Consider the following 15,724-nt stretch of genomic DNA (forward strand, 5'->3'; position numbering starts at 1 on the left):
AGCCTGTGCTCCATGGCAGGAGAGGCCACAACAGTGAGAGGCCTGTGTACCGCAAAAAACAAACAAACAAAAAACCCAGAGCTCCTTGGTGCTAATTTTAATTTACACAAAGTTAAGGGTGGCGTTAGACCCGTGAACCTGATAGGTAACACAGCTTGGGGGTTGTCGTCTAGATGTTGGAAAGTCTCAGGAGAGGTGTGAGCTGAGAGAGGACAGGGGACTGAGTCCCTGTCTCTTCTTAAGCCCCCTTTAGCCTGTGGGACCCTATTGACCTTGCGTTATGAGGTGGTATCACAGGTAAGAGAGCGGTGAGGGGGTTTGAGCTCAGTTAGAGTTGGGTGTTTATCATACACATTTATAAGAAGTTAGTAAACTTCTAGAACCCTCGGACAGGAGGCTGTGCGAGTGTGGCATTCATGTTTAGGGAAACACCTCACCACTGAACTAAGTGTTTTGGATGAAAGCGTTGACTGATGTTCCAGCTGAGACATACGTCTTCCTGTTAAGTGAGTTTTTAAGGTGTTTGTAAAGAGTGTGCATCCTTGTATCTCATGCATGTCAGAATCCTGTATCAGGTTAAAATCACAGTCAAAGAGAAGTGGATGGAGGGGAAACCCCATGCTGAAGGGGTTGGTCTGTGTGTGCAGGGCTGTGGCATCACAGGACACCATTCTTCACATCCCTGGTGTCAGCTGACTGGACCAGGGCAGGCATCTGACCCATGACCAGCCCGTCATATTCACTTGCTCTCAAATTTGAAATCAGACCTGTGAGATGGGGTCGATGTGGCTCCAGGGCCTCTGCTGGGATTTGTCCAAGTGCAAGAAGTTTTCAGGGGAGTAAAATGAGAGAGAGAAGTGCCCATCAGAGACCACAGAGACCGGAGGGATGGAGAAGAGAGAGCGTGGTATCACTGCAGGACAGAGAGTGGTCCTTTCTGGCAGATGCTAGGCACCTCTGTCCCATATTCGTGAAGGGATCCCCTTGTCTTTGAACTTGCGTGGGTCCGGTTTACGCTCTTTGCTGCTAAACACTCTCTATGACCACGATCAGCTAGACCTGGGAGGCACGTGACCACTGCAGTTTTCCGACGAGATGTGGCAGGAAAACAGTTAACTTGCTCCGTTCATCCCCAGAACTGGCACGGTGCCTCCTTTCCTTGTCAATTTTGAAAGCCCATGGCTGTCACTCAGATGGTGTTTGGGCCTTTTATTCATCTGGATGAGTCTCAGGTTGCCCTGTCTTTTTTCATGCCTGAAGGGAGGAGAATGGCTGTTCCCAGCTCTTAAGAGATGCCTGGGTGCTCCCCTTCATCTATTCATTCACTCATTCTTTCCACCAGTATTTTTTGCCTGCAGTTTCCCAGGCCTTGACCTAGATTCTAGAGAAGCAACAGTGAACAAAAGAGCCATGGTCCTTGTCCTCATGGAGCTCAGAGGCTCATAAGGGCGAGAGAGAGGAGCCAAGTAATAGCATAACACATCGCTTAATTACAACCATGATGTGTTCTGTGGGTGACGGGGATCGTGACCTTTTTGGGAGATGGTGGAAGACTGCCTGGTGAAAATAACGTCTCAGCTGAGTCTGAAGAAAGAGTAAGACTTAACCAAGAGACACACTTTTGGTGGGAATGTAAATTGGTGCAGACACTATGGAGAACAGTGTGGAGGTTCCTTAGAAAACTAAAAGTAGAGTTACCATATGATCTGGCAATCCCACTCCTGGGCGTACATCCAGAAAAGACTAAAACTATAATTTGAAAAGGTACATGCAACCCAGTGTTCATAGCAGCATTATTCACTATAGCCAGGACATGGAAGCAAGCTAAATGTCCATTAACAGATGAATGGATAAAGAAGATGTGATACATATATATACAATGGAATATTACTTAGCCATAAAAAAGGATGAAATAATGTCATTTGCAGCAACATGAATGGACCTAGAGATTATCATACTAACTGAAGGAAGTCAGACAGAGAAAGACAAATACCATATGATATCACTTATATGTGAAATCTAAAAAAGTGATACAAGTGAACTTATTTACAAAACAGAAATAGACTCACAGACGTAGAAAACAAATTATGATTGCCAAAGGGGAAAGGTGGGGGGAAGGATAAATTAGGGATTTGGAATTAACAGATACACCATTTTATATACTACTATATATAAAATAGATAAACAACAAAGACCTACTGTATAGCACAGGGAACTATGTTCAGTAGCTTGTAATGACCTATAATGGAAAAGAACCTGAAATAGAATATATATGTATGTATAACTGAATCACTTTGCTGTACACCTGAAATATTGTAAATCAACTGTACTACAAAAAAGGACAAAAAAGACAACCAGGAAGCAGATATTCCATGGTTGAGCCTAGAGCCCATTCAGGTAGGGCTTTGTTTTTCCTAGGAACATACAGATTAATTTAGAGGCTGTAAGAAATGTGGGGTTGTTGTGTGCCTGGAGATGTCTCATGTGCAGTTAAAACATCCCATTCCCTCTGTCCTCCAGGGAGGACTAACAGTTAAGGCTGAAGGTCAAAGGTCACAGGCTACAGGAGGAAATATCATTTATTCCTTGAGTGGAAGTGGCAGCTCCAGACTAGGGGCATTGGAAGGGAGTTCTTGGATTTGCTAGAGGACCTTGCCAGCTTGTCTACACTTCCCGAAACTTTGGAGCTGTGTCCTTCCTTTCCACCTTGCTTTCTCAGTAGTCTCCCCTCCTCCCCTCTCCTTCTACCTTTTCTCCCCCGCCTCCATCCCCTTCCTTTCACTGCCCTCTCTTACTTCTTCCTCCTTCACCCATCCACCCATCCACCCATCCACCCAGCATTTGTCAGGCATCTCCTGTGAATAGTCTTTTGATGAATTAAGATCCTGTGGGCCCTTCTCACAGTGTGTGTGGTCGTAGATTAACTGATTGATTCTGTCAGTAGGCTGGGCCCTGGAGATGGACATGTATGGAAATCATTATAATAAATTCCCATTGCATGTTTATTCATGTGAATAGTGGTGATGGACTACACACTCTTATACTTCCTTAAAAAGTGGATGCCAGAGTCATGAGGAAGAGTGGAGAAGATGTAGGAATGGGTCCAGGGCAGTTCATTTCCATCACACAAAAGCAATTTCCAGTGCAGGCACCTGTGAGGGGTGTTAGCTCTTTTGTAAAGCACTGTATATCACTACGCTAGCTCGTATTTCAGCACCTCAAGGATTACATTGTAAGCAGTTTGTGTGCAGGAATTGTGTTCTCTGTTCTGTAAAATGATGACTGCAGTGTCATTTACCCAGTGGGGATACAATAAATATTAATTACTGGTAGCTTATCCCTTACCATAATTTTCCCTTTCAAATTAATGAAGCAGATTCCTGATAAATGCATTTGTCTCTCCAGAGTTTCATTTGCCAAGGCTCAGATGCTGTAAAGGATTTGCCTGGAGATGTGACTTTCTTGTACAATTTTGTCCCCGTCTTTCATGTATCCTTTGGAGATGCATTTCTTTCCTGAAAATAATTGGCACTAGTGAAATTAATTTTAGCTGGAAAAGAGAACAATATTGTCATGTTCTTGTCTGCTGCTTTGCATAGATATTTGAACTAAAAACAACAAATAAGTTTTGAAAGAGAGTAACAGGCATTAGTACATAGAGCTACGGCCCAGTGGGAGATAAGAACGTGCTACTAACCTGAAGTTAGATATAGATGTCTACTGGCTTTTTTTTTTCCCCAGGAATTCTTAGAACAACCTTCGAATTTCCCCAAATGGAGATTACATCTCCAGAAGCTTAGAGGTTCTCTGAGATAGGCCAAGCATGTACGTGGAATATGAGTGTGAATAAAGGTAAAGCAGACTCAGGAAAGTGGTTTAATTTCATACTCGTTGATCTTTGGTTTGTAAGGTTCCATTCTGCAAGAGATAAAAACCTGATATACCAGCCAGCATCTGCTGAGAGATGGCAGGTCGACCAGAAGGCTTCTGACATGGATCAATAAAGCAGCATTTTAGTTTTTGTTTTATACATGATGTATATTTAACAGTTTCTGATGAGGGGACTTCTGAGAGATACTTAAACACTTGAGTGAAACTTCCACACCATTTGCAGGACAAATCCTTACCCTTTGTTGTTCAGGCTTTGTTTATGAATCAAGATTTCTTTCTGGGGATTTTACCCAGGAAGACTTTGTGGTCTAACTTGTTCTCTTTCAGTTCAGAGTGAATTGCATCTTAATTCCTTTTAGGCGGAAGGCCTTGCCAGGTGAGCATCCCTGTGTGTGTGTGTGTGTGTGTGTGTGTGTGTGTGTGTGTGTGTGTGTGTGTGCGCGCGCGTGCGCGCGCGTGCGTGTGTGCTGTGATCACGAATCGTCTAGGGCAGTGCCGTTCTGCGTGCCTCCTGGGAGTGAGGCAGAGGGGCAGAGAAGTTTGGGTCCAGGACACTGCACTTCAGTCCTCACATCTCCACTTGCACGGATTATGATTTGGGCCCCAGGGTCGTGTAAAACAAGAATCACGATGACCAGCCTGCCTTGGGAGCAGGACAGAGCTGGGAGAGTGAGAGATGATGAGTGTGGTAGCACTTTGTAAACTGTAAGGCTCCCCCTTGGTCTGGACGTGAAATGGCCCTGCTTCTATTATTCATGTCGATGGCTGTGACTGGTGTGACTGCTGTACCGGAAGTAGATGGAGAAGTTGAGACGGAGGAATGTGGGAAAGCCAAGAGCCAGTTTCTGCTTTCCTCTTCAGCTTAGATGCTGGATTCAGATCAGACACAGGACCTTGCTTGGCGAGCTTGGCCAAGGTGGACAGTCCTGCCCTTATCCAGTGGGTCCTGGGGGCAGAGCAGGCAGTAGGACAGGGTCCAGGTAGACGCTCCCTCTGGCATGAGAAGGGTGTGGGCACCTCGGGCACTGTTTCCCATTGTCTCTTTGTCCTTGGACCTTTTAGGAGAGAGCTATGGCTTCTTCATGAGCTTTCTGAATCCAGTGGGTTCTCCTGGTCATCCTTCCCCTCCCAGCCAGGGCTGTGTGTAGCTTTCCTTCCATCGCTGGGGCCCCCTTGTCCCTTGCCCTACACCTACCCACCCATCCACATGGCTGTTTCCACCCTGATGAAGGAAGCGTGCTCTCTGGACTCCCTTTAGTCTTATTTGCTTGAATTTTCTTTACTGGATATGGAAACTTCTTTTTTGTTAAGTATATTTTACATGTAACATTCTGTAAATTTAAGGTGTACCGCATGTTAATTTGATACATATACACAGGGTAATAGGATTGCCATTGTAGTGAGATTTAGCACCTCTGTCACATTACATAATTATCCCTTCTTTTTAGTGGTTGGAATAATTAAGTTCTAGTCACTTAGCAAGGTTGATGATTTTAGTACAATATTATTGTGTATATTCATTATACTGTGCATTAGGTCTCTAGGGCTTATTTACTGCTCGTTGTGGAAATTTCTTAACCTTTTTTTAGCCCCATAGTATACAGGGACATGTGCAATGAATTAAAATTAAAAAAAGATACTGGTTTTCATTTTTTGAGTTTTTTTGTCTGTGAAATTGGTTATGAAAAAAAGATGAGTTTTAGAGAGTGCTAATAAGAAAGAGGACAACTCACACATTGCTGAGGGAAAACAAATCGATAACAATTTTTTTTCGATGGTGAGCTGGCAGTATTTCTCAAAAGGCTTAAAAATTAATGTTAAATACCCTTAAATTCAGCAACTCCTCTTCTAGGAGTTTATTTTAAGGAAATCATTACAAATTTATGCTGAGATCTACCTACAGAGAAGTTTATGGAATTGTAATTTGTCACAGAGAAGAAAGTTAGACCTCATTGTAAGGTCCAGTGACAGAGAATTGGGCAATAAATTGTGGCCCATTTATGTGCTGGAATGACCTGCAGTATCGTAAATAGTATTGTTACAATTCAACATGGTATATGGAATTTTAAAAAAAGCAATATTATGATGTGCAACCACTTTCGTAAAAAGTAAAAGTACATATTTGTGCATAAAACTGTTGTATGTATACCAAAATTTTAATACTTATTTCTCTAGTTTGGGATATGTTATGGGTATTTTTTTCTTCTATTTTACTATGTGTGGTGTTTTTTTCCGTGATAAGTATTGTTTTTGTTTAAAAAAAAAAGAGAGAGAGAGATTTATAATGAAAACCAGCAGTGGGTGGCACTTCCACCAAAGCCCGGGTCGTGGGTGTCATGCAGGGGAGGCCAGCCTTGTGCTGGTAAGGGTGAGCGCCTTTATCTCATCCAGCACCCTGCCGGGGCTGTGCCTGTATGAGGGAGGCAGAGGTACAGAGCGATGAGGGATGAAACAAGGCGGTGATTTCCTGACTCCTTACCTTTTACTCACAGTCCTTCTGTTGGCCTATGGTGTTTTCGTTGAGAACAGGATAAGAGACCATTCCTTTTGTACCCGGCACCCCTCATTACCAACTTAACATTCCAGTATAGACAGGTGGAGTGAAAAAATAATACTTTAAAAAAAATAAATTTATTTATTTATTTTTGGTTGCTTTGGGTCTTCATTGCTCTGTGCAGGCTTTTCTTTAGTTGTGGCGAGCGGAGGCCACTCCTCTTTGCGGTACGTGGGCTTCAGTAGTTGTGGCACGTGGGCCCAGCAGTTGTGGCTCGCTGGCTCCAGAGCGCAGGCTCAGCAGTTCTGGTGCACGGGCTTAGTTGCTCCATAGCATGTGGGATCTTCCCAGACCAGGGCTCGAACCTGCAACCCCTGCCTTGGCAGGTGGATTCTCAACCACTGCGCCACCAGGGAAGCCATAATAATACTTTTTAACATTTGTGTCAGCATCTTCTGTTACCTCATTCTGAAAATGCGTTCTCCACCTCAGTTTTCCTTTAGCAGAAATTCCATGAGAAGATGTGATGGTGACACTGCAAGCAAGGAGCTTCTGCTCCAGAGCCAGGGTTGACTTTGCTTGGAGTGAAAAGCTCTTCCATGATGCAGCCACTACAGTGAGATCTGTGGAAAGATGTCTGTGATGTGTGTGTTAACTTTCTGGGGCTGCGGTATCAAAGTACCACCGACTGGTACTTTGTCTCCCAGTGATGGATGCTAGAAGCCCTCAGTCCAGGCATTGGCAGGGTGGTGCCTTCTGAGGACTGTGAGAGTCTGTTCCAGGTCTCTCTCCTTGGCTTATAAATCAGTCTTCTCCCACGGCTTCTCTCATCTGCCCTCTGTGCGTGTCTGGGTCCTAATTTCCTCGTTTTCTAAGGACACCAGTCATATTGGATTAGGGCCACCCTAATGACCTGATTTTACACTGACGACCTCTGCAAAGAACCTTTCTCCTTGACTGCAGCAAGGATTGAAACTCCTTGGTAACAGCCAATCATACTTTCTTTCCTGAGAATTTGAAAAAATGTGATTGGAGTCATGCACATGTGTAGCAAGTTTGGAACCCTGCATGGCAGCCCCTAGCGAGGGGATCCTCAGGTTTCTGCTACTGAGAGTCCCCAAATCTCAGCCCTGTTCTTGTCCTTTCTGAGAGTTGGTTGTTCATCATCTTTAATCCTACAAGAAACTCCTATATTTTTCTAATAATTTTTTTTTATTGAGGTATAGTTGATTTACAATGTTATATTAATTTCAGGTGTACAACACACCTGATTCAATATTTTTATAGGTTATATTTCATTTCAAGTTATTATAAAATAAAGGCTATATTTCCCTCTACAAAAAAAAAAAAAGTCCTGTCTCCAAGTTAGGTCACATTTAAGGTACTGAGGGTGTGGGATGTCAACATATGAATTTTGGAGGGACACAATTCAACCCAGAATGATGTATTTCCCCCCTATTAAAAAAAAACTCATTATTTTGAAAAATTTCAAACGTAAAAACATTAGAGAAGATAATATTAAACCTCCATGTCACCACCAACAGCTTCAGCATCCCCAAAGCCAGTGTCATTTCACACTATCCCCCACCAACACCACTGGAGTATTTTGAGGTAACTCCCATCTATAAGAGATGATGCATTTCAAGTGGTAAAGGTTATACAATTATATATAAGGGATATCCTGTTAAATAAAATAATACTGTGTGTGTGTGTACGTGTGTGTGTGTGTGTGTGTGTGTGTGTGTGTGTGTGTGTGTGTGTGTGTATGTGTGTGTTTGTATAAATTGGAAGAGTCAGAGTAATACCAGAATGTTAGGGCTTATCTCTAAGAATTAGGATTTCAGGTAATTTTTACTTCCTTTTTTAGAACTGTATTTACTTTCTGATTTTGTTGGGATGGTGATTGATGGTGTGAGTCAGCCTTTTGTAATCAGAATAACAAAAACAAGTTGTTTCCAGGTGGTGAGAAAAGGTGGGGTGAGGGACAGTGGAAGGAACGTCACCATCACCGTAGTTGTCTTCTGAGGCAGAAAGGGTATTGTGCTTCCCGAATAAGAGAAGGAAAGAGGAGGAAGTATATCAGATCGTGCCTCGGAGTGGAGCCACCCCACTGTAGGAGGAGAGTGTAGGAGGAGAGTGAGGGCTGCCACTACAGGTGAAGCTGTGTGTGACCTCAGCACGGACTCCTGGCTTCTCTGAACCCAGATTTCCTGCTTGCAAAATGAAGGAGACAGACTTGACAGCCATAGATTCCTTTGCCCATGAATGCTATGATCTCATAGTTCTTTTTTCTTTTTTGACGTATAGTTGATTTACAGTGTTATGTTAATTTCTGCTGTACAGTAAGGTGACTCAGTTTTTTATATATATATATATATATATACACACACACACACACATACACATTCTTTTTTATATTCTTTCTTATTATGGTTTATCTCAGGATATTGAATATAGTTCCCTGTGCTATACAGTAGGACCTTGTTGTTTGTCCATCCTGTATATAATAATTTGCATCTACTAACCCCAAACTCCCACTCCATCCCTCTCCTGCCTCCCCACCCCCCAGCAACCGCAAGTCTGTTGTCTGTCTGTGAGTCTGTTTCTGTTTGTAGATAGGTTCATTTGTGACATATTTTAGATTCCACATATAAGTGATATCATATGGTATTTGTCTTTCTGACTTACTTCACTTATTATGATAATCTCTAGTTACATCCATGTTGCTGCAAATGGCATTATTTTGTTCTTTTTCATGGCTGAGTAGTATTCAATTGTATGCATGTACCACATCTTCTTTATCCATTCCTCTGTCAGTGGACATTTAGGTTGCTTCCATGTCTTGGCTTTTGTGAATAGTGCTGCTATGAACATAGGGTGCATGTATCTTTGTGAATTAGATTTGTGTCTGGATATAGGCCCAGGAGTGGGATTGATGGATCATATGGTAGCTCTATTATTAGTTTTCTGAGAAACCTCCATACTGTTTTCCACAGTGGCTGCACCAGCTTACATTCCCACCAACAGTGTAGGGAATTCCCTTTTCTCCACACCCTCTCCAGCATCTATTATTTGTAGACTTTTTGACGATGGCCATTCTGACTGGTGTGAGGTGTGGTACCTCACTGTAGTTTTGATTTGCATTTCTCTAATAATTAGCGATGTTGAGCATCTTTTCATGTGCCTATTGGCCCTTTGTATTTCTTCTTTGGAGGGATGTTTATTTAAGTCTTCTGCCCATTTTTTGATTGGGTTGTTTGTTTTTCTGTTTATGATCTCATAGTTCTTGAACATTTCAGTATGGGTTTGTCTTTTGGGAGTTGGTAAAGATAAAATGTGCATTTCATATGTGAGCAATGTGGAGTTATTACTGAGGGTGGTGAGGAAATGATTGTAGAAAAGCCAAAGGTGAAGGTAAGACAGAAAAGAATCCATTTTTAAGAAATGTGCGGACCCATCCCCATATCTTCAGAAAGTGTTTCTGAGTATGTGCATGTGCAGTTCAGAATTTTGCCTTTGCCTTTTGCCTTGGATGGCATGGGCTGCTGTAAAAATAGCACTGAGACTTCTTGGTAACACTCACGTTCTCATATTGAAACTATGGAGGGACCAGGATGGATGTCCTTCATCTCTGGATTGGCCTTTCAACCACTCTGTTCTTTCATTTCTATTCCCCTAGTCTCACATGATAAAGGCCACGTGTCAGAATGTTGAACTAAAAATGCCAGTAGCCTGTCCTGCCTCCCAGTGGTGGGGGTGGACAGAGAGATCTGGAGTCAGCGCATAAGTCATCTGGTAACAGTCAGCCTCAGTCGTACCCCCTGAGGTCCAGCAAAGTGGGTATAAATCCAGAAAGTAGGTAAAAATGTAGAAATGATGAATGCTTCTCTTCTGTCAGTTTTCTAAAAGAGAGAATAAATTCTGTAACCAAAAGAATGAGTGACTGGTGCTTGACACTCTTCCATCTGGCTAGTTAGATCTGCTTAGGAAGCAGCCTTCAACTTGGAAGTGGAAATAACATGTATGCACTTACATACCTTTGAAAGGAAAGCAAACTTTTCTGCCCAAAGGCATAAAAATGACTTCAGGCCTGAGATTCCCCTCCCCCACCCAGAGCTGAGGGCAAGGGGGATCCTGCCAAAACAGGCACCTGTCCCCTGTGTGGAAGGTCTGGACTCTCAGGTAGACCAGCAGGGACCAATGGAGACCCCGGGACAGGAGATAAACCAAGCAGATCAAAATAGCCCCACAAAGTGTCTGAAATTAGATTGTCATTGAAACCACGGGCCATAAAAGTAGGCTAGGGCTTGTGTGCTCAACCTAAACATGTGATTGCCTCCTAAAAAAATTCACATTGGACCTGGAATCGCCTAACACGATAGCCAAAATGTCCAGGATATGGTCAGAAATCACCAGTCACTCCAAGAACCAATAAAATCACACATTGAATGAGAAAAGAGAATCATCTGACATCCAAACCGAGATGAGTCAAATGCTAGTTGTATGTGGGCACAGCCTCACCCAAGTGCTCACACGGGGACTCTGCCTGCCTTCCAGCTGCAGGGGCCAGGCTGAGCAGTGACCACAGAGATCCAGTGGTTTGCCAAGCCTTAAATATTTACTCCCTGGCCTTTTATAGAAGTTTGCGGACACATGTAGTTAGGTCATCAAAGATCTAATGGTCAATTTTTGGGAGATCTTTCCTTCTTTCTCCCATTTTTTTTTTCCAATTAAAATTTTTATTGAAAGTTGAATTTCAGAGCAATATCTCTGAAGAAATTTTCACTACAATTTAGGCTTCCAAATTAAATTTAAAATTCAACTGCCCATGTTACTATTTATTTGAAAAACTCAACAAAGATGACAAGATGATTAAGGCCTGTATTTCAGATGGTTAAATTTACATATGCCCAGGCAACAGTAACTCCGTCCTAATTCACTCCTCTGCCTGGAAGACAGTAGGTTGTTTTGATGTTGGATACTTTAAAAGGTGGAATTTTGGTTTCCCTTGGTTTATAGTTGGTTTCTCTATTCTCTTCCTGTATTTTGTCACCTTGTTCTTCCTCTTTATCTGTAACCTCATCTGTGTAGCTGGCAGCCTCACCCCTGGAGAGGGACCCTGTTTCCTCCCGCTCATCTTTGTTCCTTATTGTCACTGTCACTCTCTTACTCCGATCAAGTAGTGTGGATTTGAAGATCTGCCCACTCGATGGGGTTTTCTTTGTCTGTTCACCTGATGAGCCTGGAGAGAGATTTGGGAGTCCAGGAGATGTTTAGGACTGGCCTCCGTGGGGTTGTGCTTGGGGCCACGGAGAGCGGTGCAAAGGGACCCGGGACCCTGCTTCAAGGAAACTCTTGGCTTGCTAACATTCCGGTTATGCCAAGAGCTGGAACAACAGACAAAGCCCAGGGAGTGCAGGAGGCAGGCTGAGAGTCAGGGAAGCGACTCAGGAAGAGGGAGAAATTGTTCAGGTGAGGCCAGGCCTTAACTGGGTTCCCAACGCTCAGAAACAGGGAGAAAGGCTGTAGAGGTTGGGATGTTGCCTCTCCAGATGTCACCACCACCCTCTGATGACAAGGCCAAGGGACTTTATTGTTCACGCTGTGGGGGAAATGCCACCTCCATGGGGCAGCGTCTCCCAGCCAGGAGGGCAGCGTCTGGATACAGAATTAGAACTTTGGTTGACAATACAGGGACTTGATTGGGATCAAGAGACAATGGCTCAGGATTGGTGGAAACAAGGCAAGGACTTTGAGACAAGGCATTTTACAAATTTTAGGGTGCACACTGTTATGTTGATGGCTTCCATTAAAGAGCTGATGGATATTTCAGGAAGCTTCTATAAGGAGCCGTCAAAGCCATTTCTGGGGTGGGGAGTCTGGAATTTTAAAGTAATGCCAATGAGGGTCGTTGAATAGTAAATCTGTGTTAATGTAGATAGTAAGCTGTGTGTGTGTGTGTGTGTGTGTGTGTGTGTGTGAGAGAGAGAGAGAGACAGAGAGAGAGAGACAGAGAGAGAGAGAGAGAGAGAAAGAGAAGTGTTAGTTTTAGTTAGCTAGTTAGTTAGTTTTGGTTCCAAGGTCTTTGAAGCCTGAGTTAGCCAAGGAGTGATCCCTGACCCAGACGGGAGACTTAGAAGGGGCTCTGGAATTCCACCAGGCTGAGGAGAAATGTCAAACCAAGGCCACCTTGAAGTTGGCATCGAATTGTTTGTTCTCCTTCCAGGCAAGAGGGATTGAGTTACTGAAGGTCCCAGGGAGTCTGTGAACCCAGGAGGCTCGGCCAAGCAAGGCCGGCAGCCCTGGTGACATTCGGATAAGAAATCCGAGCCTGCTGCTGCTGCTTGGTTACTGACGGACGGATGAGTGAGGAGCTGGTATTCGTTGATGTCTAGCCTGTCAGGACTGGACCTTTCCGGCGCCTCTCAAAACCTACACCAAGCTTTGCAGGTCAGAACGGTCTGAGGCCATCAAGGCGAGCGAGTGTAGCCGCTGCCCCCTTGCTGCCCCCTCCTCAGTTCCCTCTTTAGCAGGATCTCATCTTGTTGAGCTGATGTCACTGGGTTTTGGTCTTTGCCTTCAGCTTTGGTTTCAGCTTCAGTGAAATAAAACCATAAAATCTGCAGCCACTGACTTTCTTAGCTTTGATTTTGCAGTGCACATGCCATTGTTTGTGCTATGAGAAGTGGACCTTTTTTCTTTCCCTATGAAGTTGGATTTGACCTAAAGTTAGACTACTTCACAACCTCAGAGTTGACATTCCCAGGGGGTGGATCTCTGAAATTTCACGGGGGGGTCCCATTTTGCACCGGTGTTAACAAGGTGACGATACCCCTGATTGTAGAAGCCAAACGCCACAAGAAATGAAATGCGTGCTTTTTTTTTTTTTTTTTGGTTTTTAAACACCACACATGGTTGATGTTGTGCTTCTGAAGAAGTGTTTAGAGCTCTGACTTGAAACTTACGTAATTAGTGGTTCAAGCAGTTCAAAGGCTGGTGGCCGTCACTGGCCGTGCTTTGCTCTTGTGTTGAGGGTGTGGGAACCTTGCAGGGCAGAGGGAGCTGCTTTGGGACTTTGTTGTTGGTGTTTTTGTCATGTACAGCTTTGAGACATCTTCTCATATGTGCCCTTCATTAAAATTAGATATGGAAAAAACAGCTAAAACTTGTTCTTCCCAAGTCTGATGAAGGTTCTCCATCAGTGCCTCCCAGTGTGAGAAAAGTTAAAGCAGTGATAAGCGTGATATACAAGCGCTGAGGCTGGGAGTCCTGTGTTGCTTTCAGGGTTCGTTCAGTTTCTTTTGGAGCCTGATGATGCTAATAGAAAGTGAAGGTTGGCATTGATTGTGTGTTTAAAGACTAAAGTTCTGTTTTGCGTCACATGGGAAAGGGGAGAAAATGACTCTCGGTGTCTCCTGTGTGTCACGCGCTGTGCTAAGCTCGTTTTAGTGCTCAGTGTACCAAGAAAGATGCTGAAATCCGTCCAGTGTCTGGTCCCTGGTAAGTCTGTAGCACAGGGTCACTCAGGGAGCGCTCTCGGCATTTTGAGCAGGAAAGTTCTGCCGTGACTTGTGGGGCATGTGGCACCCCTACTCCCTCCCACTCAGCGCCAGCCATTCTGCAGTCATTGTAAACGTCAAATCCATCCACTGCCGGTTCAGACGTCCTTTACTGGAGGCTGTCCTGCCTCTTGGCGCTGGCAACAGGCTCTGATAAACACTGTTGAATGCTTTCTAGAGAGCAGATACGTGCCTTCCATCTCTGGGAACCTGCCTCTGTTGTAATAGGGTAGAAGATTCTGGAAGTCACTTTTGTGTTTTTATTACCTGAGATTTGCATCATATTTTATGCTTGTGAAATAACAAGTACTTATCCTATACTATATAATTGGAATACAGTTCTCCTTTTCGTTGATTAAAAAGGAGTATATTCCATATTTAATGGCTTCATTTTACTCACTTTTTAAGCATTATGTTATCGTCCATAGTAGTCAGGAACATAATATACATTTATACATATACATACATAATATACATTTACATTCCATCATTATATTTGCTTCTTCCCTTTCAACACATCATTTTTTTAAGACAAGATTTTATGGTAGGAATTTACAGAAATGCTGACTACAACAAGTAGCTTGAAATCAACTTCTCCCTAAATGTTAGCAGTTCTACATAGAGTTGACTGTCGAAGAGTATAAAAACATTTTATCTTTTTCAGTGTTAAATTTAACCATTTTCTTGGCAAACCTAAACTGATAACGGAGGTATTATTTTTACTGAATCTTCAGCCATGTTGTCCTAATAGACTATAATGATTTGTGTAGACTTTGCATCATAAACAGACTCTCTTGCGCCTCAGTGAGAAAAATGGGACCCTGGGATTTCGTTCATTCTTTCAACAGATCCATCAGTGAACAGCACAGATAGAATGGTCCTTGCTTTCACACTAGTACAGATGAACATAAGAAATAAGTAAATTACAAGTTGGGTTGGAAGATGGTAAGTGCTATGGAGAAAAGTAAGTTGGGAAGGAGCACAGGAGTGCCAGGGTTTTGGCTGGACATATGATTTTAAATTATGTGGTTCAGGAAGCTTTCCTGAGAAGGCAGCTCTTCAGCAAAGACCTGAAGGAGAAATGAATTCTTATTGAGCACCTATTATGCCCCAGGTACTGTTTTAAGAGCCAGAATGGCTAGTTATAAACTTTGTAATCTGCAAAAAATAATTTACGTGGCCAGAGGATGGGCATGTAATATGTTTAATGTTGATATTTTAAAAAATCTTTTTGAAGTAAGGGCACCGATTTTGGTAAGTAGGATTGCAATGGGGGAGACTTTTTTTTTTTTTTAAGGAGATGACTACACAGAGTGATAGGAAATAGCAGAAAGAAAATAGAAAAATCAGCCAGAGCATGGGATGAGTTTTGTGTCCAAGTCCAGCAGTCCTTACAGAGTATTGCTTCTTCCCAGCTGGTGGCATCTTGATGGTAACAAGGATCCTCCTGGGATGACAGTGACAAAGCAGGAGTGATTGCTTCAAATTAAGGATGGCTTTTGTGAGGGATGCTTAAGGAACAGTGGACCGGAATCCAGAGAACAGGAGTTGGTTCCTGCCTCTGATGCTGACCTGTGACCCTGTGACCTTGGGCAGGCTGCTTTAGTTCCTCCATGTATCAGCTCGACTGTTTATTTGTTTGCCATGCAATTTATGCTCATCATCTTGCTTAGCGAGATAAGTTGTAAAACAGGAGGGGCATGAACTTCACAAGATCACCAGTGAAGTCCTTTTCTAGTTCTTGAGTTCCTTTCTCCTTCATTTGTCCAAGGAGCCACTG

The 15,724-nt window shown here is 43.3% G+C and overlaps 1 protein-coding gene across 3 annotated transcripts in view; it reads left to right on the top strand.

The window, feature by feature from the left end:
- OSBPL10 (oxysterol binding protein like 10) overlaps nt 1-15,724 on the top strand; it is a 322,389-nt gene that overhangs the window by 222,229 nt on the left and 84,436 nt on the right. The gene's annotated exons all lie outside the window — the stretch shown is intronic.

Source organism: Lagenorhynchus albirostris, chromosome 10 (assembly GCF_949774975.1).
Source record: "Lagenorhynchus albirostris chromosome 10, mLagAlb1.1, whole genome shotgun sequence".
Taxonomy (NCBI): domain Eukaryota; kingdom Metazoa; phylum Chordata; class Mammalia; order Artiodactyla; family Delphinidae; genus Lagenorhynchus; species Lagenorhynchus albirostris.